Raw genomic sequence first — 22,471 nt, forward strand, 5'->3', positions numbered from 1 at the left:
ATCAACGCAAGCAAAGCTATGAAGTCACAGAGACCGAACCAGCACGCACAGGGCCTGTATGGGACAACACCAGGTCCCTTATGTAAATATCATGGCTTTCAGTGCAGTGTTTTTATGGTATGCGTGAGTGTACAAATGAGTGAGTCTCCGATTCTTGTGCCTTCTCTTGGGCTGTTTTCATTCTTTTCATTTATCTTGTCCAACTGTGATATGATAGGTTTTGCCTTATATTATGTATTTTATTGTTATAGTTTATTATTATCTCTCCTGGAATCCTCTCCCTTTCTAGTAAGAGAAAGGAAAAGTATGGATCTTGATGAGAGGGGATGTGAGGAGGAACTAGGAAGAGTAATCTGATATAATGTGAGAATATATTTTTAATAATTCAATTAAAAGAACAAAGAAATCAAAAAGCAAGAAAAACCACATTAGTGTTTTCTGCTAATATCTGGATGCACAAATTGCAAATGTCTGATGCCCAGTCACGCCTGTTCCTAGTCTTCATTTCCATGATTCCCTCTTGAATAAAATTTCGAGTTTTGTAGATTAGAGACATTAAGCTTTTTTTAAAAAAAAAACAAAACAAGGTTTCCCACTATGAGTTCTGCTTCAAATGTATCATAAAACATTATGGAGGATCACATAGAAGTCAGAAACAAACAACAACAACAGCATTGACATTAAGGGCAGAAATTTAAAAAAAAGATTGTACTTGAGAAATAAAAATACTTTCATGGGTTGGGGATTTCGCTCAGTGGTAGAGAGCTTGCTTAGCATGCCTTCCATCCCCAGCTCTGAAAAAAAAAATACTTTCATGTTAATCAGCTGGGAAGAAGTGCTCAGAACAAAGTGGACAACACTTGGAGGCATTTGCAGCACAACTGAGCGCTTAGCCCATGACAACGCAAACACATAAGGCTCTTAAGTTAAAACTGTAAAATCCCATTGGTCATGTGGTGCCCACCCTCAAATAATACATTTACAACACAAACACAACCTCTACACCAAAGGTCAGGAAACATCTCAAGAGAAGCACGCTGAGAGACTTTAAGTTCCAGTAGACCAGAAACTACTTCAAGATCAGTGGAAGTTATAAGGAGAAGGTGGATCTTGGAGGAATTTCAGGATGAGGTATGAAAATATATCACCTGAACCTCTCAAGGAGTTAATAAATTTCTATTATTTATAAATAATTTTAAACTATTTTGATATTCCAAAGAAAGCCTATCCTACAATTTGGCACTAAATGACAGATACTGTCACTGACAAATTACTCTTTTTATTTACTCAAAGTTTAATAGTTTTCAACACATTTCCACCTATGCTGTCTTCTTTGTCCCTCAAGGCACAGGTGGTTCTAGCTCAGGAGAAAAGAGGTTTTTTAATCTCGCTGCCTTCACTTCTAGGACCAATGAGGAGTAACTGAGCAGTAATCAATAACGTCAGCAAACAATTGCTGAGTACTTGGGTTTCAATGTCAGTCCCTTTCTTTTTAAGTTCCTTTCTGGATAGTTTTATTAAAACAGCAACAGATGTAAATACAATAGAATCAGGTTTTATAGCTTGTGCATCTATAGCATAAGATGTCCTCTCATCGAAACCACGGATCTAGTGACAAATCCCCAGAAGCTAAACCCTGCTTGCCAGATACTTAGCCATATACAATTAATAGCTGTAATATATTTTTATAGTCTTTTCTTTGTTTGGGGGGTGAAGAGAATCGAAATGCCAAAGCATCATTTTTATTGAGCAATAATCATAAAGCATTTCTTCTGAGAGCTCCAACAGAAAGTTTGGAAGTCACTCTTCAGTACAATATATGTAATAGGCATTTCATTTTCCAAAGCAGAAGCATAAATCATTAACTAAAGACCACACTTCTTGTCAGTGTTTCTAATTTCAGCCTTGAAATGTTTGTACTGAATGAGCAAAGCAGCAGCGTGATAATAAATCCCCCTGATGAGAGGCTGTCAGGAAGAAATTGTCAGATTAGCAAGACAAGGGAGAAAAATGGCTGTTTTAGTAGCAATCCTTGAAAGGGAAATAAAAAATTAAACAGCATAAGAAGATTATTTCCAAGGCTTTATTCAATTACAGCTTTCTAACATGGAGGTGTTGTTATGAATGTTAGGAAGTTTAGAAAGGTGAGATGTAAGCTGCTTATTATTATTATTATTATTATTATTATTATTATTGAAACAGACTGAGTGACGTCACTGTCTGATATCTTCCTAAATGTCATCAACTGGTCTGGTCAGTGGTATTTATCACTGTCTTTATGATATAATTCAACAAGGTGTGTCAAGATACTTGAGAAATGTAGATTGAAGGAATGGGCTCACAAGTAAACATCAACCATATGAAGAGAGATCAAGGAAGGAGCCAACGAACTACTGGCCTGACTCCCTTAACCTCAAATGACAAGAGGCAAGCGTCAGTTACACACTCCAGAGTTGAGGTTTAAGTTCACCCTGGAATATTATGTTGTCTTGCCATGACAGAATAGCTTAATTACCTGTTAGGCCATGTGAATAGAGTATGCTAACATATGATTTTAATTGTGCTCTCTGAAGGCTAAGAAGTAGAACTTATTCTGCAACCCATTTCTAACTTCTGGAAGCTCCAAGCATTAATTACATATGCTCTCCAGACCTTCCCTCCTGCCCTATCTGCTTGTCTGTCTTGTCTAAATTGACTCTTCATATAACAGCAGTCAGGAGGTTTATTTATTAGAATAAACTTGACTAACATACAAAGTGCTCCGACATTAGGTCAATATATTTGTGAAGATGCTTCTGACTAAGATCAGCTTTGGAATCAGTAGCCTGAGTAAAGGAGACTGTCCCTTCTACAAGTTTATCCAGTCACCTCCAGCCTCGCTAAGCCATCAACACTGGGGGCTGGCTTGGACTATGAGATAAAATTTGGAGAGCAAAATTCAACCCATAATTAATGGAAAATACTTTACTGTGACATATACCATACAAGGAACTAATAAGTGAATAAATGAAATATTCCTTTTCTGTTATTTTAAATTTCACTTAAGAACTGGAATGATTAAAATCATTTGCCATCTGGGTAGCAAAAGTTAGGTCACTATGTAAATGGGCAATGATGTTTAAATAATTGAGTTGCATGGGTTAAAACAGACGGTGTAGTGTGTATTTTCTTGACTGGGTGGCTTAAGAGATAGAAATGTATTCTCTTACAATTGTGGAAGCAGAAAGTCTAAAACTGGAATGTCAACAGTATTCACCTCTCTGTAGGCTGCTCTTAACTTTTAAATATTGGTGTCCCTTCCATGTGCTCAGATAGTTTCCTTGTTTATGTTGTTTGTGCTCTAATCCCTTCACCTTATATGGATGCTAATCATTGGGGAAGGGCTTAACCTGCAGGCATTTTGTATAACTTAATTACATCTTTATAATCTTATCACTAAACATGAGCACGTTTTAAGGTAATGAAGGTGATCACTTAGGGGGCTTCAAAACATGAATTTGAAAGGATACACATAGCAAATAAAATAAAAAATCACTTCTCAGTGTATTTCAGGGGTAGCAAAGCTTTGAAGTAGTTAATAGCACGGATATGGTCCCCATATCATAATGGTTCAACCTCACTGATTCCATAGTGAGGTGAAATCAATAAACAATCACTAGAAACTCTGCTTCAATTTCCAAAACTACTAGCGATGTCTGGTAGCACCCTCTCAGATGTTGAAATAAAGGTAATAAGTCGCAGGTCCTGTTCAGTTAAGTAATCACAAAGGAAAAATAATTTACCTTCTACAGCAGCAGACAAGATAGCCAAACCTTGATGCTTGCTCCGTGGGTAAGATATGTTAACAGATTTTTTTTTACTTTATATGTTTTTAATTTACCATGGATTTACAAGACATGACCATGTTGCAGTGAAGGAACATCTATGTAAGATTATCTATGTAGCTAATCTCTTTGTGTCCTCTTGGTTCTCCATTCCTTTGTTCTTACCAATCTGGTTGAGGCTAGATCACCAACTTGCTCTTTCTTTCTGCAACTGAGAAACTAAATATCCTGCCTATGTATCATATTAACATTTTGTGTTGATTTTGAATGGTAGAGAAATTATGAATATATGAGGAGATGAAGTTAGTAAATGTTTTCTTCTTTAACAATTCTGGATAACAGAGCCTTGTGACATGTATTATTGGAAGCACTGAACATACTTCAGACGGCCGTTTGCTTGGTGTTAGGATTCATATGAAACACCAAACCTTGATTACAACATGCCATTCTCTAAGCAGATGAAGATGGAGAGGTGTCTGGTCATTCACCTACTTATAGTGTAACATCTTGCCACAAGCACTGTCATTCCTTTGGAAATGTAATTTCCCCTCCTGGGAAAAATGTTACAAGGCATTCCATTCAATCATCTTAAAGACATGCTTATCTTTTAATAGTCTTATTATGTTGGTGCAAATTTGCTGTTACCATATGTCTCCCTACTTTTTGTAAGACATTCTGGCTTTTAATTGTGTCTGCAAGGGTGAAGCTAATTCTTATCACAGCAGCAAACATTTTTACTCTCACAGTGTCCAAACAAATGTTTGTGAATTAGTGATCACTGTTTGATCAAGCAATACTTCTAGAAGTTGCCTTCGTCCCATCTAGTGGTTCCACAATCTACTCCGAATCACTCTTTCCCTAGACATTTCCCTAGATAGAAGAACAAAAAAAAAAAAAAGAAGAGGAAGAAAAGAAAAGAAAAAGGTGGAGTCTCCATGATGCTAAATCATTCTTGTTTATGGAAATTCTTTAGCAGACACTAACCATAATAATCTTCACACACCTTTTATAAGAGAGGAGAAGGTGGTATTGTTATTGGACAAGAATCTCTGTCTAGCTTTACTCTGCACTTTAAAATCTGCACAAATGTTTGCAAGATGCTGAACCCTGCAGCACATTTTCTTTAGTTCAGGACTCTGACAGTCTTATGCACCTTAGCAGAGCTGCTTTGTTAGTTTTCTGTAAGACATTCATGTTTCATCTCAAAATAAAACAGTAATTTATAGCCTTAATTATGTAGGGAAACTACAATCCCAAGTTGAGCCGCAAGATACGGACAGAAAAATCCTTCACAGTCTATTATTCATCCAGGCTAAACTATGAATCGGAATGATTTAGCCTCTTAGTAATCAGCTGAGACACGTGTGCAAGTCAGAGTTCTTATCTGAGGCTTCAGAGACTGCACCCTGCTCTTGCTGCAAAAATTTAAGCTGGTAGCCTCGGTAGCAAACAGAACACTGAGACTCGGGCACTTCTGAGAGAGAGCTAGAGAAGCTAGAGAAGTCTGAATGAGAGGACTGTAGTGGTTGTTTGAATTCTCACTGTAATTATGCATCTTCCCTGTGAGAAAGAAAATAGTTATGACCACAAAAACCTCATTGAACATATTTACTTAAATAAATGTATGTTATATTGCAAGTTAAGGACAAAATGAGTTTCATAGAACAAAAGCCAGATTTTGGCCAATTCTCTATCCCACAAAGTCTAGTCAGTACCTTCACTTGTTTAATTCTCTAAAAATTATGGTAAAAGACTAAAAGGATATGTAATGAAAAGGAAAGGGAACCTCCAAAAAGAACCAAATGAGTAGGTTTTATTTATTTTTCCAGATCAGTCATATATAGGTCTTACTTTCTGATTATTTCTCTAGATGTCTGGCATCTGCATTTAATACACTGGATAATTTTCCCTCCTTTGCAACCCTTAGCATCTTCTTAGGTGTGAGATTTTAAATGCCAAGTCCGTCATCAGCCTTCAACACTGCTGTTCCTTTATCCAACCTCACGACTTCCTCTATACTTCTGCTGGAATGCCATGTGTACTACTCTTGTCTGTGCTCCATTTTAGACCTATCTATAAAATGTGTGTGGTGAGCTTCAATGACAAGTACCGCTTGACATTCTTTAAGTCCTTCTCCCTTATTTGAGTGACAATAGGAAACTTTTAAAATATGCTTTTTATCAAAATACCGATACTCAATGTGTGCAAGTTATGATAACCTCCACATTGGATGCCTTCATGTATTTTCACTAGTATCATTGTTTCTCTTATCCAGGGCTTGTCATACAATAGACTGTAATGCATTAGTCAGGAGTGAGACATTTTCCATGAAACAGCAGCCTAGAGAGCTAATAAAACAGATAATTCTCCCTTCTAAGATAAGCACTGTGCTATGAGTTACTTTTGAGACATTTGAAAAGAAGTTAAGGTAACTTTCAACCTTGCAGAAAAAGACTCTTTCAAATGGAGATGGTATTATTTGACTCATTCTGAGTATGATTACAAGAAACAATGACTAATCTCTGCTTTTATGAAAAGTGGATTTAAGTCCATGTTCACTTGGGAAAATTTTTGAAGTAGTTAAATACTGTTTTAAAGTATTGTGCTGAGAAGGATTTAAAAAAATAATGGTGGCAGCATTTTATGCTAACAATGGATATCTTAATAGACAATGAACTGTGAAAAGTCATTGGCAGTGCTTCCTAAAATAAATGCCAAAAATAAAGTTATTATACTTCTTCATGGTGGAACTAACTGCTTCCCTCAAGTCACTGAGACAATTCTGTATGGACAACATAGACATATAGTTAAACATTATCTATCACAGGCTCTTAACTGGCTTCTCAAAGTTCTAACAGTTATAACATTTGCAAAATGCAGGAAACTCTCATTAAAACTGTAGTACCAACTGCACATGAAAATCAATAGCCAAACAATAAATATTTCCAAAATTTTACCATGTTTACTTTGGGTCATTATGCATCCTATCGTAGCTGGTTGGTATAACAATATCAGACACACTAGATTAGACTAGATTAAGAAATAGTTATTTCTTACAACTCTGGATGCTCAGAGATCTGAGGATGTGAGGCAAGATGGCTAGGCTTTGCTGATGCTATGCTTTGTCTTCATAAGATGCATTTTACAAGGTACAGATAGAAGGGAAAGTCATGTACGAGAAGAAAATGGGAGTAGGGAGAAAAATAAGATTCTTGTTTTTTTAAAAAAGATTCCCAGATTTGCATAAAAATATTTTCATGTTTGCTCTGCCAGTTCAAGATTATTACCAATTTGTAAATCTAACAAAAAATAATTTTTATAGGCTACAAATTACATTCTCCCAGCAATGAACAATTCCATTCTTCAAAGGAAAACAGACAGTAAAACAGGAAGGTATAGGATTGCTTTGGCTTTCACAACAAACACCCAGCCAGATGGAGTTGGATAAATCCTGGTGTACCCAACAATGCAAAGAGTACTAGCCTGAACACCATGGACATCACCAGGCCAGCAAAGTGATACCAGATACCCGATACCACAGTAGAGTAGCCCTGGTAGGACACTGGAGAGAAGAATTTGCCTGTGAACGTGGTTCAAATTCTTCTTTTATTCACAGGTTTTATACCATCTTATTTAGCAGATATAATTTTTAAAAACATTTTTAAAAGGCAAACTAGGAAAGGACTATCTTTAGCATTGTCTAAAATGGTCACTAGTAAACAGCTGCAGACAGTTACTAGGGCAGTGCTGTATTTAAGGGTGTGGCTTCGCCACTCAAGCAACCAGAGGGGTTGGTGGCAAAAACCTGCTTTTATCTCTCATTTCCTTAAAACAGGACAGGACAGGATGAGATGACCACACCAACTAACTACTGAGTTCACAGGTGACATACAAAGTGTACCAGGACTCTACTCTCTTTGGGACTTCTTTTCTACTCCCTAAACAAAAAGTTTTTTTCAATAAGGCTTTCATTTCTCCTCCTAGCTGGACATAATGCTTCAAGAGGTGACCTTAATATTCAGATATCTCTTCCATCACGTTTACTTTCTTCTTCTTTTTCTTTTTGGTGGCATTTCTGTCCTCATCTCCAGCTCATTCCCTCTTGCTAGCTCACTTTTTGCTTTTCCTCCTACCCCTCCTCTTCTTCCTCTTCCTCCTCCTCCACCTCCTCCTCCTCCTTCTCCACCTCCTCCTTCTGCTCCTTCACCTGGGAAACTGCTGGGGGCATCTCGTCACTTTCACTCTCGCTCTCCCTTTTCCACTTTATGATTTTCACTGCTTCAGCATCTACCTGAGGGGCTTGTACGGCTTCAGCAACAAGCACATTCTTGCCAGAATCACTATAGTCAACACAATCCTATTTCCAGGTTGCAGGGTTGTTGTCTGTGGGTTTGCCATGCCTTTTCAAAAGATCCTGCTTGATCCTCATCATCTTCTGGCTGACCCTTGGACCTAAACCCCACTTGGGAGGATAAGTGGGTCTCTCCATGATCACTCTCTTTTTCTTGGGTACTATACTAGGGTCACAAAGAGAAATTATCACTGTAGTCATCGATACAATAGTCATACAGATGGCTTCCCCTTGGTGGTAATGAGTACAATCTTCTGGTTGAACTCAATGTTTCCTCATATCAGAGAATACCTGGAAGCACGTTCTTGGCCCCACAGAAGATTCACTCATTGCACTATCTTTTATAACCTTCTGTTTATAAGATGTCAACAGCTTTTCCAACAGGTAAATAACAATGCTGCAAGTAATTCTCATCCTTATGGTTATCATACAGCCACTGAATGTCAAGTACATAATTCATTGTCCCCATGTGGTTCTTTTTACCTGTGACTCCAGAATGTACCCTCTAAGCCCTGCATCCGACCACCAACTTTTAGCAAGGTGTATACTTAGAGTCCAAATGTAGATGACAGCTTCATAGGTCACTCAAAAGATTCCTAATCTTTAAGGATCATATTCTATCATTTCACTCTCTTAGGTACTCCTAACTCAAAGCTGCCTCTTTTCTGCCACAATAAGCAGGGTTGCTGAAACTGGGCATTTGCATGCCCCCTTCAATGGCACCATGCAGCCAGACAGTTTCCACTCACTCTTTGCCTGAATTCTGTTGTGATTTTATCAAATGCATGGCTCCTCCAATGAACACAAACAACCAGTCACTTTGGGATTCAGTGTCCAACTGTGGCCTGCCTTTTATACCCAAAGTATTTTTCAAAACCAGGCTACTACCTCATGAGAAGAGTGTTAGAGGGCTTGACAAGATTAAGAAAAACATGTCCTGACATAATCCCCAATCTCCCTCTTCAGAGAAATTAAACCACAAGGAATGTGTGTTGTCCTTATATTTAGCTTGTAAAAATTCTTTAGTAACAAGGGTCACTGAGAAGTGCCCAATTGAGCCACTTTAGAATCTAGTTTGATTAGAAATTCTTCAGCATATTGTATTTCAGCTATACCTTCTTTTAGTAATGGTTTCCTGTCTTCTTTCTTCTTTTATATACTTCTTTGGGAAAGTAATTACTTCTACGTCTGATATTTTTCACTGCACTGAATGTGTTCCACCAAAGCTGCACAAGCTAGGAGACTCTGATAGACTTCTTTTTATGAGACCACTAATCTTAATATGAGGACTCTACTTTATGACATCATTTAAACCCAATAGTCTAGTAACCTTCTCATAGTCACATGTTTTTAAAAATTGGCATATAGATACATTGTCTATAAAACTAGTAGTTGAAAACCAAGCAAGCATAACAAGAACAAAAGGCTTTGTGGGTTTCATCTCTAGTAGTCCAAACTATCAGCCTTGTTCACCCATGCATATAGTAAGGTGCAGAAAGGTAGAAAGAATCTTATTTCATGGTCTCTTCAAACACAATAGTGTATGGTAAGAGTTAATTGCCTGCAGGGTGCCTAAGTGAGTAAACAAACAAGTAATGCAGTAAGAGAATAAAGACATAGAGACATTGGATAAAATATCAGCCTTAAAGAGAACCTTGGACAAGTATAGTATGGAATGCCCTGTATGTGTTAGAGACAAAGCATGGCCCTAGAAAGAAAGGCTTCAATATGGAGATAGACAATTTGGATTTGTAAAGACAAGAAACAAGACTGAGAAGAAACTATTAAGTGATGGATTTTATAATGAGAAGCTATAAAAATTATAAGATTTCGTCTTTGCACACCAAATGATACCCACTTGTTTCAAAGACGGTGAAGGAGAATGATTAGTGTGATTTAGGCCATAGACAAAAGTTTGCTTTCAGTCACTGACTATATAGCAATGAAACCTTGCTCCATCTTCACCTTTGACTTTGTGTTCTGTGTTCTTAAGACTCACTTCAGTTTTGAGCAATTTTAGACTGACAGGAAAACAGAAACTTCTCATGTATTTTTCTATGCATATGCAACTGTCTACAGTATTACTTTTACCTATCGATCAGTTGAGTCTACTAACACTTGATGATCTTCCACTAAAACAATGCACCCCATGTCCATGTGAAGGTCTTTTCATGCCTTTGCATGATCTGTGACTTATGTTAAATGTTTAATGAACTTTATCAGCCATTAAATCATAATTGAGTATGGAGTATATTCACTGCCCTACAGAGCCCCTCCTCCCTTACATGTCCCTAATTCCATCAAATATTGGAAACCACTGGGCCTTGTGTGTGTGTGTGTGTGTGTGTGTGTGTGTGTGTCTGTGTGTGTCTGTGCGTGCGTGCGTGAGTGTGCGCCCATGCATGTGCATGCACACATGTGTGTGTACATGTTTCATAAACTTGTGTACTAAGAATTATATGGAACTGCTTAAATGAAGACACATAGAAATGGTTTAGAGTTCTTTATAGCCTATTAGGTCAGTATTTAGTGTGGACTAATATTCTAATATTCTAATGTCTGGAAGTGAAATAATTCACTTCATTCTCTTATTGAACGTCATCCTATTGACTTAGAATGCAACATTTCATACTTCCTTAAAGTCTTAAATATAACTATTTAGCACAATTTTAATGAATATAAGCTCAATGGTGTAGAAGGTCAGAATCCCTCAAATACAATAGGCCACTTCTTTGTTTGAGCAGAAGAAGACAGTCATTGGCCCTAAACCCAGGAGTCCTTTCACACATATTTTCATCATAAGTCAAGAATTTCTGGTGAGGTTCCTGGAAAACAATTTCATTGACATTTTGGCTGTGTGTGCACATTCTAGATTAAATTATTTAAGATCTAAAGGTTAAGAGAAAAAATAAAATTCCCTGAAAAGGACCTTAGCAAAATTCTCAATTACAAACTGTAGTATAAAATGACACAATGTATCTAAAAATGTAGGGCATGATGGCAATTTAATATTTCAGAGTAGGACCAAGGAAAATTGAACAGGAAAAATGAGATGAGGAATTTTATAAAAAAGCAAATCAAATTAAAAACTCACTATATTATTCAATTCAAAATGATAGGTTTCGAAATGACATTTTGGTTTCCATATCGTGTGCCTTAACTGTATCTACTCAGCCACTCTCCACTCCGTTCTACTCCCCAGTCCTGCTAATCCTTCCTCTTCACAGAGTTTCCCTTCTACTTTGATGTATGTAACTATGGATACATATATCCATAACTATAACCTAACTATATAATGTAAGTTCTAAATAGTAGAGATATTGGAGAATATGTCTGGCTTATTTCATTTCGTTTGATGGTCCTATTTTCATGTAAATAATATTTCATTATAGTGAGCCACATTCTATTTTTACAATACATACTGCTTTCTATCTGTTCATATGTTAATGACCATTTAGATTTACTCCATCACTTGGCTCTTGTGAATAATGCCTCAATAGATATGGATGTGCAAACCTCACTGTGATTATATCTGCACTTACACCCATAGTGACTTGTGTCATTTACATTCCAACAAGTGATTTAGAAGAGTCCCTTGTGCAGCTGTTTCACAAAGCTCATTAGACCTCGGATCCAAGTAATTTTCTATTCCCAATCTAAACAAGGCCCGTATTTATTTGTTTACATTTATTATTATTGTCTATTGGGTGTGCGGTGGGCATCACACCTGCATAGCACCTTTACATTCGAAGCCATCTCGTGGTCCTAAGACTTCCACAATTTTGAAGAGACATTCTGACCTGAAGCCAGACTATTTGGAACTTGCAAGAACCATAAAGACTAAACTTTCTCCATCTTGTAAAAACGTAGTGGTGTGTACCTTTCTCAAACGTGTGCAATTTTCATTTAAAACTTTCTCAAGCTAGAGTAGCCTAAGTCTTCCAGGTGTCTTTGCTCATTTGAAGTACACTCTCGAATGCCAGAGGCAGACGACTCTGCTTGTGCTATTTTGAGGTTTGTTGTTTAAGTTGTTTTGGGGGTCAAGAACATTTAAAAGTTGAGTGATAAATTGATTTGTTCTCACTGTTAGTCTGAGAATGATCAAACAGTATTTGTTATGAGAAAAAGTAGTATTTGGATAGAACCCATGTCTTTTAAAATTTAATACCAGGAGTTCCATTTACCTCTATAGTCTGATTCCTTTTGCCCAGTGTCTAATGATAGGTAATAATGTAATCAGGGAAACATACTTATTACTTTAGGGTGTGTTTAAAATTATCAATAATAAAAGCAAATGCAAGTTCAAAGTTACACAGAAAAATGCACAGAAACTATTTCACTTTGTTCCTTTGTGCTGTTGGGCTTGTCACTCACTGTACTTCTCTATCAGAGTTTAAATGTATTCTCTTTTAAACTGTGAAGTGACTCGCAAAGGTCTGTCTTAGAAGAGGGCATAGATGTGAAAATAAGTGAAAGAAAAATGACGTTTGTTTTGGGGTGTTCAAAGGAGTCAGGCCCAAGAGCTAAGCCTCACAGAGAAACAAACCTGAATAAAACATGGGTGTCACTCCTAGAGGAGCTTTCAGATTGGCAAAGGAGCTAATGCATGGAAATAAATACAATTCTGAGGGGAGAAACTGCATTCCTGATGTGAGAGGTGGCAGTCTCAAATAGGCAACGTTCATTTAGACAGTAACCCTGGGAGCTATTTTCTCAAAGAGATGGCAGTTGAGGGAATATATATATATATATATATAGAGAGAGATGTATATATATATATATATATATATATATATATATATATATACACACACACACATACATACATACATATGTTTCATTAACAACTCTATGGGAATACATCTTGGTAAAGCATCAGGAAATTTAATTACTCCTATACAATGATTCTGCCTTTGGTCTCTTTAACATCTAGTCACTTGGGGTCCTCATTCTGGACCCCTTATTTTCCACTTCAAGAGAGGATGCAAAACACAAAAAATAGGTGTAAATTGCCAAGAGGCATGATGTTTTCACATCATTTCCATCTATTAAGCACAATTTTTAAAAGCCTATAGTTAACTTTTGCTATTAGTTAAATTTATCCACATTTCTATCCTCCCACCTCCCTCTCTTCTTTCCCCTCTACCCTAGCTCCTACTTAGGTCTTTTCTTTCTTCCCCCATTCCATTCCTCTCCTCCAAATAGTTGGCTGTACTCTTTATTACATAGCTGCTTTGAGATTAAACTGTTTTGGCTATCTCATAATGATGCACCGAGAAGATATTGAACACTGTTGGTTTCTTAAGCACATCATTTTCATAGTTCTATCATCTTTCATTAAGATAAATTGCAAGAGACACACAGGTCACTTCTCAGTGAAATAATCATAAAAAAATTGTGGAACCACCTGAAATGTATCTTGAGTTTTTCTTCACTCAACAACTACATACAGAGTACCTACTATGTTTCAGATACTATACTATTTTATTTTGTTAATACGGCAAATAAAACAAAGTCTATCACCACATAAAGGGATTATCAGGACAGTATGAGAGGGGAAGCAGAAAAAAATATTTTTAAACATCCAGTCATTTGTGTTTGGGATTACTTAGGGTGATCTGATTGTAGTTCTATTCGATGGACTTAAACATAAAGGTGGCAAGTGTCATATCCAGGTCAAGACGATTCAGGGCCGTTTTCACCTCTCCTCTTCCTTTAGTTTTGAGTTTCCTAATTACATTGCAGTAAATTCATGATCAAACTAACGTAAAAGGAAGAAAATGCCATTGTTCTGATATCCCACCAAGAGAGAAAGCTTGGTTATTTCTTCAAAAGGAGAAGAATTGCTTAATCTGACTAATATGGCTAATTACAATAATACAGAAACTATCATGTTGGGTAGAAATTTGAAAAATGACTTCTAGAAAGAGCTCCCCATTGGAGGATTTAGAGAAAGGATTGAAGGAGCTGAAGGGGTTTGCAGCCCCATGAGAACAACAATACCAACCAACCAGAGCTCCCAGGGACTAAACCACTGTCCAAAGAGTACACATGGACAGACCCATGGCTCCAGCTGCATATGTAGATGAGGATGGCCTTATTGGACACCAATGGGAGGAGAAGCTTTGGTCCTGCAAAGGCTGACGCCCCCCCCCCCCCCGTGTAAGGGAATGTCAGGGTTGGGAGGCTGGAAGGGGTGGGTGGTTGGTTGGGGAAATACTCTCGTAGAAGTGGGAGGGGGATGGGATAGGGGGTTTATGGACTGGAAACCAGGAAAGATGACAACATTTGAAATGTAAATTAAAAAATAAGCAATTGAAAAATAAGGAAAATGAAAAAAGAAAAGAAAAAGAAAACTGACTTCTGAGATGGGATGCAAAAGAAAAAAATGTTGTTCCAAGATGTATTAGAGCTATCAATGTTGATTGCTATTGTCACTGATGCTTTACTTTGCACAATAAAAAAGGGTACTAATTAAAAGAGAGTGATGGGAGCTTTAAAGACAAGTGACAAAGTATAATAATAAAAATTAACTGTTAGAAGAGAATTTGAAAGGCAGACTAGGCTGGCTGCACTTATAGGAAATCAATGGTCAAATTAGTATAAGCTCTTTGTCATTTGATAGCTGAGAATAATACTTGGCTATCGTTTTTGGTTGGTAAAATGAGACTGACAAAGTAACAGATTGAAAACAAAGTCTTTGAAACTTTTACCAGGTATGATAGGTTTAAGTAACTTTCTAGTATTGATTGTCACGATACCTATATGCAGAGAGTCGAGAGTCTCCCCCCACCCCAAAAAAGCCAACAACTTGACTTCCATGCCTGCTATTTTTGAGATAAGAAACTTGCTGTTGACTTCTTCTAGAAGGAATTTCATCATGTGTCAAAAGGAATAATGGTTTCCTTGGCTGCATTGCTGTAAGATTATGTGTGTCCATGGTTTATCAAAATGCCTGTCATAAAAAGGATAGTCAAATTCAGTTAGAATTGTTAGTTTATAATAACCATTCCTGTAGACATGATCTCCATGAAACCCTTTACATCTTAGTGGTGAGTTTTATCAGAGTCACAAGATCTCTGTGACATCATAGTCATGCTTCCCTCTCTTTGTGCCCATGGTCTAAGGGTAACAGGAGGGGATGCATCTTATCTTAGGACAGGCTGAAAGTAAAAGTAAAATGTAGAGATATTACTGTCTTTAATAAATTAGTAACACACTCTTCTTCAATCTACCTCTCTCCCTTGCAAAGATTTCTCCTATTCCAAACAGAATATTCCCTGACCTTATTTAAAAGTCTGAATCTTCCTTTCTTCTTGGTTGTTTACCACTGAGTCTGAAGAAACTCAAAACAGAAATGTCAAGGCATAAAAGAATTGGTATCTTCAGAGATAGGGCAAAAGCTGAGTAGAGAAAGAGATCAATATTTCATAATAAACTTCAACAAAATAGAAATACTCAACAGCCTGCCCTGTTTCGTCCCACTTCTCGAAACAGCCACCCAAGACACTGGTGTCTCAGAGAACCGGATAAGCTTTGCATCTGTGATATCATCCCAGTCACCTTCTAATCTCAGATTCTCTTCCTTCCTCAGAACGCAGTGAACAGCACTGCTTTTCTCCTGAAAGTTATGATCATGCTGTGCCCTGTTCTCTATTTTTTTTACAATGCATTCAAAATAGTGTAAAAAAAAAACATTTCTCATCGTTGAGAGAATTTTAGTCACCACAATTATGTCTGAAAAGGGGTCTAGAAATATTCTACACTCACAAAAGTACTTTGTCAACCATGGCATGTCAAAATGTCCTGATCTGTTGTTTAAAGGTTTTCCATTTAAAAGCTTAAAAGAAAATCAGTATCTTACAGCATTACAGGCAGGAACCCTTATCTAATTATTCCTATAGTTACTCATTTCCGGGGTATTTCACTACTTAGACAATAGTATGCCTAGCACGTGAAAACATAATAATTTATAGATATCATTTCAATTTGAAATGAAAATTATGTTGTAATACTTTGTTCATGTTTTTCTACTTGAAATTTCTCTGCCCATTTTCTCACAGTTCTATTACTCTATGAATTAAAATATGCACTTGAGAGCGTCTGCTTCATGTCAGGTATGCTAAGAATAGTTATTAGATATGCCCTTCATCTAAACTTAGATATTATCTATCCTCAGTGGGATCAAAAAGAATGTTGCATAGGAAACTAGGAGAATTAGCAGCAATTTTTGCTATGATTCTCCATTTCTGTTGCCTGAGTTCAATTTTACTTGGAAATGAGAACTTTGGTCTGTAAATAAATGCTTGCGGAGAATGGAGGAAGAAAATACTTTGAATAAAACAGAACTTCTGATATGTAAAGATAAGTTATTTTTAATAATGTGCGATTTTGTCATTCAAAGTGCATTCAAGAACCCATAGCCTCAGTAGTATAAAGGATGTTGGAAGTACAGTATATTGAGTTATCTCACACATTATCCCAGAAACTTTCTGTATCATTCTGCATTTTAACAGAATGTCAGGCAAATACAGTGCCAGGAAAATTTGAGACGCATTGTACCAGGGAACACACTCACAGGGACTTTCAAGGCATTTCAGTGGAGAAAGGAGATACTGTGTGCTAATAAACAATTCACAGTAAAGGACTTAACACAGATAAGGAACGTGTAATTACGATCTTCTGTGTCTTGATGAGAAAGCCATGACTGTAAGTGGTAGAAGCCATATGTGCATCTAGACTTGATTGGGTGCCTGACATTTTCCATGACATCAAATAGAAAAGGAAAAATACCAGTAAGCTTGAGGAGAATTTGACTTTGAAATCTCCTTTGAATCTCTGACTTTGAAATATGTACAGCACAACTGATGATGCTGGCTAAAACTCTTCTAAAACCACTCTTTCTGAGAACTAATGTAATCCTCCTACAATCATAGCAATCCAAAGATACCCAAATCATTTTAATAACAGCAGTCTTCCTGACCTTTCTGTGTAAACTATTGCCCTTACTGTTCATACATCCCATATATGTGTACTTGGTTACTTGTAAAAGCACATTGTTACTACCAATCCAACATGATGCTTAGGAAGCTATTTGGAGCCATGAACTAAGTGGCACATATGATGCCTGCCCAGAACAGACATTCCGAGGGAAGAGCAGACAACGTGATGGACTTGCTAGTGTTGTTTAGCTTGTTCTATTACAAATGAGTATCTTTAACACCATTTGTTTAGTTCAAGAGTTTTCCTAACTTTATGTTTGATTTATTAATTTCACTCATTAAAATGACCTTTAGATTCATTACAAAAGTGTTGTCTGTGTTTCCTTCTAACAAGAAGCTGTAGCACGCTTTAGAGAGGATGGACTTGTGTTCAATAAGCTTCTTTGAGACATAGTTGATAAGGTTGCCAACCACAATTTTGGTATTAAAGAATAATTGTGTGTATGCTAATTAGGATGTGAAATAATAAATATTTATACAATGCTTTCTTTGTTAATCATTTAACAAAATGTGTAGGACCACAACCTTTTCTTTCCATAGATTCGGTGAAGGCAAATCAGTGTTTAAGGTTTAGTTCACAGACCATTACCTTCAGTAATAGTGATTGTCTCCATATGCTCTTTGTTGTGAAGTATATACAGCCAGCCAGTTACTCTGCTTTATTTTTACCTAGATATAGACTAGATAGATAGATAAATGATAGATAGATAGATAGATAGATAGATGATATATTATTTTGAAATATATTCTTTTATAATTCATATCTAGCAAGAAAATCTTTAGGCTTTATCTTTCCCTAAGAAATGACAGTTAAATTTGATAGTGTCATTATTTCTATGGGAATTATTTATGTAGCAGAACCAATCAGAGCTCAGGGGAGAATAATGGATAATCCTATTGGATTGTATGATCAATTATGACTGGATTCACCAAAAAATGTTTCCAACTGACAAAGTGTCAAAGCAGACACACAAGTAGAGTGGCAAACATAAATAAGGAGGGATCACAAGATTTGTGCATGGGGAGAAAACAAGGTACCAAAGGCAAAGTCAGCATGTTCTAGAAGGGTGTGAGAGGCATGGAGTAGAGCAAGAAGATGCTATTAGAATGCTAGATCCCAGTGAAAGTGATATACACAAACACTGAGCATTCAGGCATCTTGGGCATCAGGAAGCCATCACAGAGGTAGGATGCTTGTTTCTATCAGATGAATCTAGAATTCAGTAATTTGTAACACCAAAGTATAGAGTTTCATTTTCCTTAAATGGTGATATATACACTCTTGTTCATAGAGAAGTAGGAAGTAAAAAATAAAACACTATTTCAAAATGCATAAAAAAATTTTAATTGATGTCTATGGAAAATGCACAAACGTCTTCTAATGAATGACCAAGGTTGCTTGTTTTGCCATATCCAATCATGAGTCCCTTCCTTGTATGCCGTCTCATGCATCAACACTGAAAATAGAAGGCTGGATCCTGATAACCATCCTGATACTGGAGATGTGAACTCCAGAATCTGAGTTGTGATAACACAAGCTAGCTAAGCATTATTAAAAATATGGGGAGATGAGGGTGTGTCCCAAACAGAGGAACCAAAGTTTTATCAGATTTGTGTTATAGTGAAACAAAAGAAAAGAAAGACAAAGATGCTCTTAACTTGATAGGAAAATCTGATATGTGTACTTGAAGGTAATGTTGGAACTTTGCTAGCATCTGTGGGAAGGTCTATATTTTTTAATTGGTATTTTATTTATTTACATTTTAAATGTTATCCCTTTCCAGGTGTCCCCTCTTGAAACCCCCTATCCCATCACACTTTCCCCTGCTTCTATAAGGGAGCTCCCCTACCCACACACCTATTTTTGCCTCCCCTCCCTGGAATTGCCCTACACTGGGGCATCAAGCCTTCACAGGACAAGTGCTTCTCCTCCCTTTGATGCCCTACAAGGCCAACCTCTGCTACATATGCTGCTGGAGCCATGGGTCCCTCCATGTGTACTCTTTGGTTGGTGGTTTACCCTGGGAGCTCTGGGTGGTTTGGTTAGTGGATATTGTTGTTCTTCCTATGAGGTTGCACACCCCTTCAGCTCCTTTGGTCCTTTCCCTAACTCCTCCATTGGAGTCCCCACGCTGAGTCCAATGGCTGACTGCCTGAATCTGCCTCTGTATTTGTCAGGTTCTGGCAGAGCCTTTTAGGAGACAGAGATAACAGGCTCCTGTCAGTATGCACGTCTTGGCATACACAATAGTGTCTGGGTTTGGTGTCTGCATATGGGATGGATCCCCAGGTGGGGCAGTTTCTGGATGGCATTTACATCAGTCTCTACTCCACTCCTTGTCCCTGGATTTCCTTTAGACAAGAGAAATTCTGGATTAAAAATTTGGAGATGAGTAGGTGGCCCAATTCCCCCAACTGGGGTCCTTGCCTACCCTCTAGATATGGTCTCTACAGGTTCTCTCTCCCCTTTGTTGGGTATTTCAGCTAATGCCACTCAAATGGGTCCTGGGAGCCTCCTGCTTTCCTGGCTTCTGGGTCTTACTGTCGGCTACTGCTAGTTCCCCATCCCCCATTGCTACACACCTCGATTCAAATACCTGATCCTCTGTATATCATCCCAGTCTCCTCCCATACCTAATCCTCCCTCCCTTTACCCCTCTCTCCCTCCACCCTTCTTCCCAAGTCCCTCCTGCCCTCTACCTCCTATGAGTATTGTGTTTCCCCTTTTAAGAAGGACTGACAGACCCATACTTTAGTCTTCCTTCTTCTTCAACTTTATATGGCCTGTGAATTGTATCTTAGGTATTCGAAGTGTTAGACTAATATCCACTTATCAGTAAGTGAATACCATGTGTGTTATTTTGTGACAGGGTTACCTCACTCAGAATGATATTTTCTAGCTCCATCCATTTGCCTAAGAATTTCATGAAGTCATTGTTTTGAATAGCTGAGTAATACTCTATTGTGTAAATGTACCACATTTTCTGTATCCATTCCTCTGTTGAAGGACATCTGGTTTCCTTCCAGCTTCTGGCTATTATAAATAAGGCTGCTATGAACATAGTGGAGCATGTGAACTTGTTATATGTTGGAGCATCTTTTGGGCATATGCCCAAGAGAGGTATAGTTGGGTCCTCAGGTAGTACTATGTCCAGTTTTCTGAGAAACCACCAGACTGATTTCCACAGTGTTGTGCCAGCTTGCAATCCCACCAACAGTGGAGGAGTGTTCCTCTTTCTCCACATCCTTGCCAGAATTTGCTGTCACCTGAGTTTTTTTTATCTTAGCCATTCTGACTGGTGTGAGGTGGAGTCTCAAATTTGTTTTGATTTTGCATTTCCCTGATGACTAAGGATGTTGAACATTTCTTTAGGTACTTCTAGGCCATTGGATATTCCTCAGTTGAGAATTTTTTGTTTATCTCTGTTCCCCATTTTTAATAGGGTTATTGAGTTCTTTATAGTGTAACTTCTTGAGTTCTTTGTATATATTGGATATTAACCATCTACTGGATGGTAGGATTGGTAAAGATCTTTTTTCAATCTGTTGGTTGCCATTTTGTCCTATTGACAGTATCTTTTGCCCTACAGAATTGCCTTATAGAAGCTTTGCAATTTTATGAATTCCCATTTGTTGATTCTTGATCTTAAAGCATAGCATAAACCATCAATATTCTGTTCAGGAAATTTTCCCCTGCGACCATGGCTCAAGGCTCTTCCCAACTTTCTCATCCATTAGTTTCAGTGTATCTGGTTTTATGCAGAGGTCCTTGATCCACTTGGACTTGAGCTTTGTGCAAAGAGATATGAATGGATCATTTTGCGTTCTTCTACATGCTGACTGCCCACTGAACCAGCAATCTTTGTTGAAAATGCTGTCTTTTTTCTACTGGATTGTTTTAGTTCCTTTGTCAAAGATCAAGTGACCACAGGTTTGTGGGTTCATTTTTGGATCTTCAATTCTATTCCAGGGATCTACCTACCTAACTCTGTACCAATACCATACAATGTTTATCACTATTGCTCTGTATTATAGCTGGAGGTTAAGGATGGTGGTTCCCCTAGAAGTTCTTTTATTGTTGAGGATAGTTTTTGTTATCCTGGGGTTTTTGTTATTCCAAATGAATTTGCAGATTGCTCTATCTAACTCTATTAAGAATTGATTTGAAATTTTGATGGGGGGTTGCATTGAGTCTGTAGATTGCTTTCCACAGATGGCTATTTTTACAGTATTAATCCTGCCAGTCCCTGAGCATGGGAGATCTTTCCATCTTCTGAGATTTTCTTTGATTTCTTTCTTCAGAGACTTGAAGTTCTTGTCATACAGATCTTTCACTTGCTTTGTTAGAGTCACACCAAGGTATTTTATATTATTTATGACTATTGAGAAAGATGTCCTTTCCCTAATTTCTTATTCATCCTGTTTATACTTTGAATAGAGGAAGGTATTGCTTTGTTTGAGTTAATTTTATATCCAGCCACTTTCCTGAAGTCATTTACCAGGATTAAGGCTTCTCTGGTGGAAATTTTGGGGACACAAGTATACTATCATATCATCTGCAAATAGTGATATATTGACTTCTTCCTTTCTAATTTGTATCCCTTTGACCTCCTTTCATTGTCTGATTGCTCTGGCTATGACTTTGAGAACTATATTGAATATGTAGGGAGAGAGTGGGCAGCCTTGTCTAGTCCTTGATTTTAGTAGGACTGTTTCATATTTGTAAAAGAGAGAAAAGAACCAGAATGAAGAAACAGTTTGAAAAAACTAAAATCCACATTAATATTTATTACTAAATTGGTATGTGAATCCTATTGCAGGGACATGAGACACTGCTGTGGAGATATGACAAGGACAGCATGAACAGAAAGCTGTTACCGACCTCTAGGAGGATCTGTAGGTTCCAACAAAGACTTGAAATTGTCCAGTTTTGGGAAACCCATGATAGAGCATTCATTGGGCACTAGAGTGGGCAATGGCTGTTAGAACACTGGAGAAGCTTCTTCTCCAGAATTCTGACATGTAAATATGTATATAAACCATAATTCTAAATCAGGCACGATGGGATGCTGCTGGAAACTAAAATAAAATATTCAGAAAACATAGTATAATAGTGAGATACAGGGGTTTCTGCATCCCATAAATTTGAAGTATGTTTCTCCAAGTTTGTTTTGTGCCTTCATTTCTTCACATGCACAGGAATTGTTAGTGAAGTACTTTTCACAAATAGTTTGCATAATTCTTGGTACATGAGGGTTCATTTTTGACAATATTATTTATGTATGTGAAAATAA

At 37.3% G+C, this 22,471-nt stretch overlaps 1 protein-coding gene and 1 pseudogene across 4 annotated transcripts in view; one reads left to right on the forward strand and one right to left on the reverse strand.

The window, feature by feature from the left end:
• The window catches only part of Kcnip4 (potassium voltage-gated channel interacting protein 4), a 1,160,852-nt gene that overhangs the window by 850,096 nt on the left and 288,285 nt on the right, over nt 1–22,471 (forward strand).
• Nucleotides 7,954–8,799, reverse strand: Dkc1-ps1 (dyskerin pseudouridine synthase 1, pseudogene 1; annotated as a pseudogene).

Source organism: Rattus norvegicus, chromosome 14 (assembly GCF_021556685.1).
Source record: "Rattus norvegicus strain SHRSP/BbbUtx chromosome 14, alternate assembly SHRSP_T2T, whole genome shotgun sequence".
NCBI classification, from domain to species: Eukaryota; Metazoa; Chordata; class Mammalia; order Rodentia; family Muridae; genus Rattus; species Rattus norvegicus.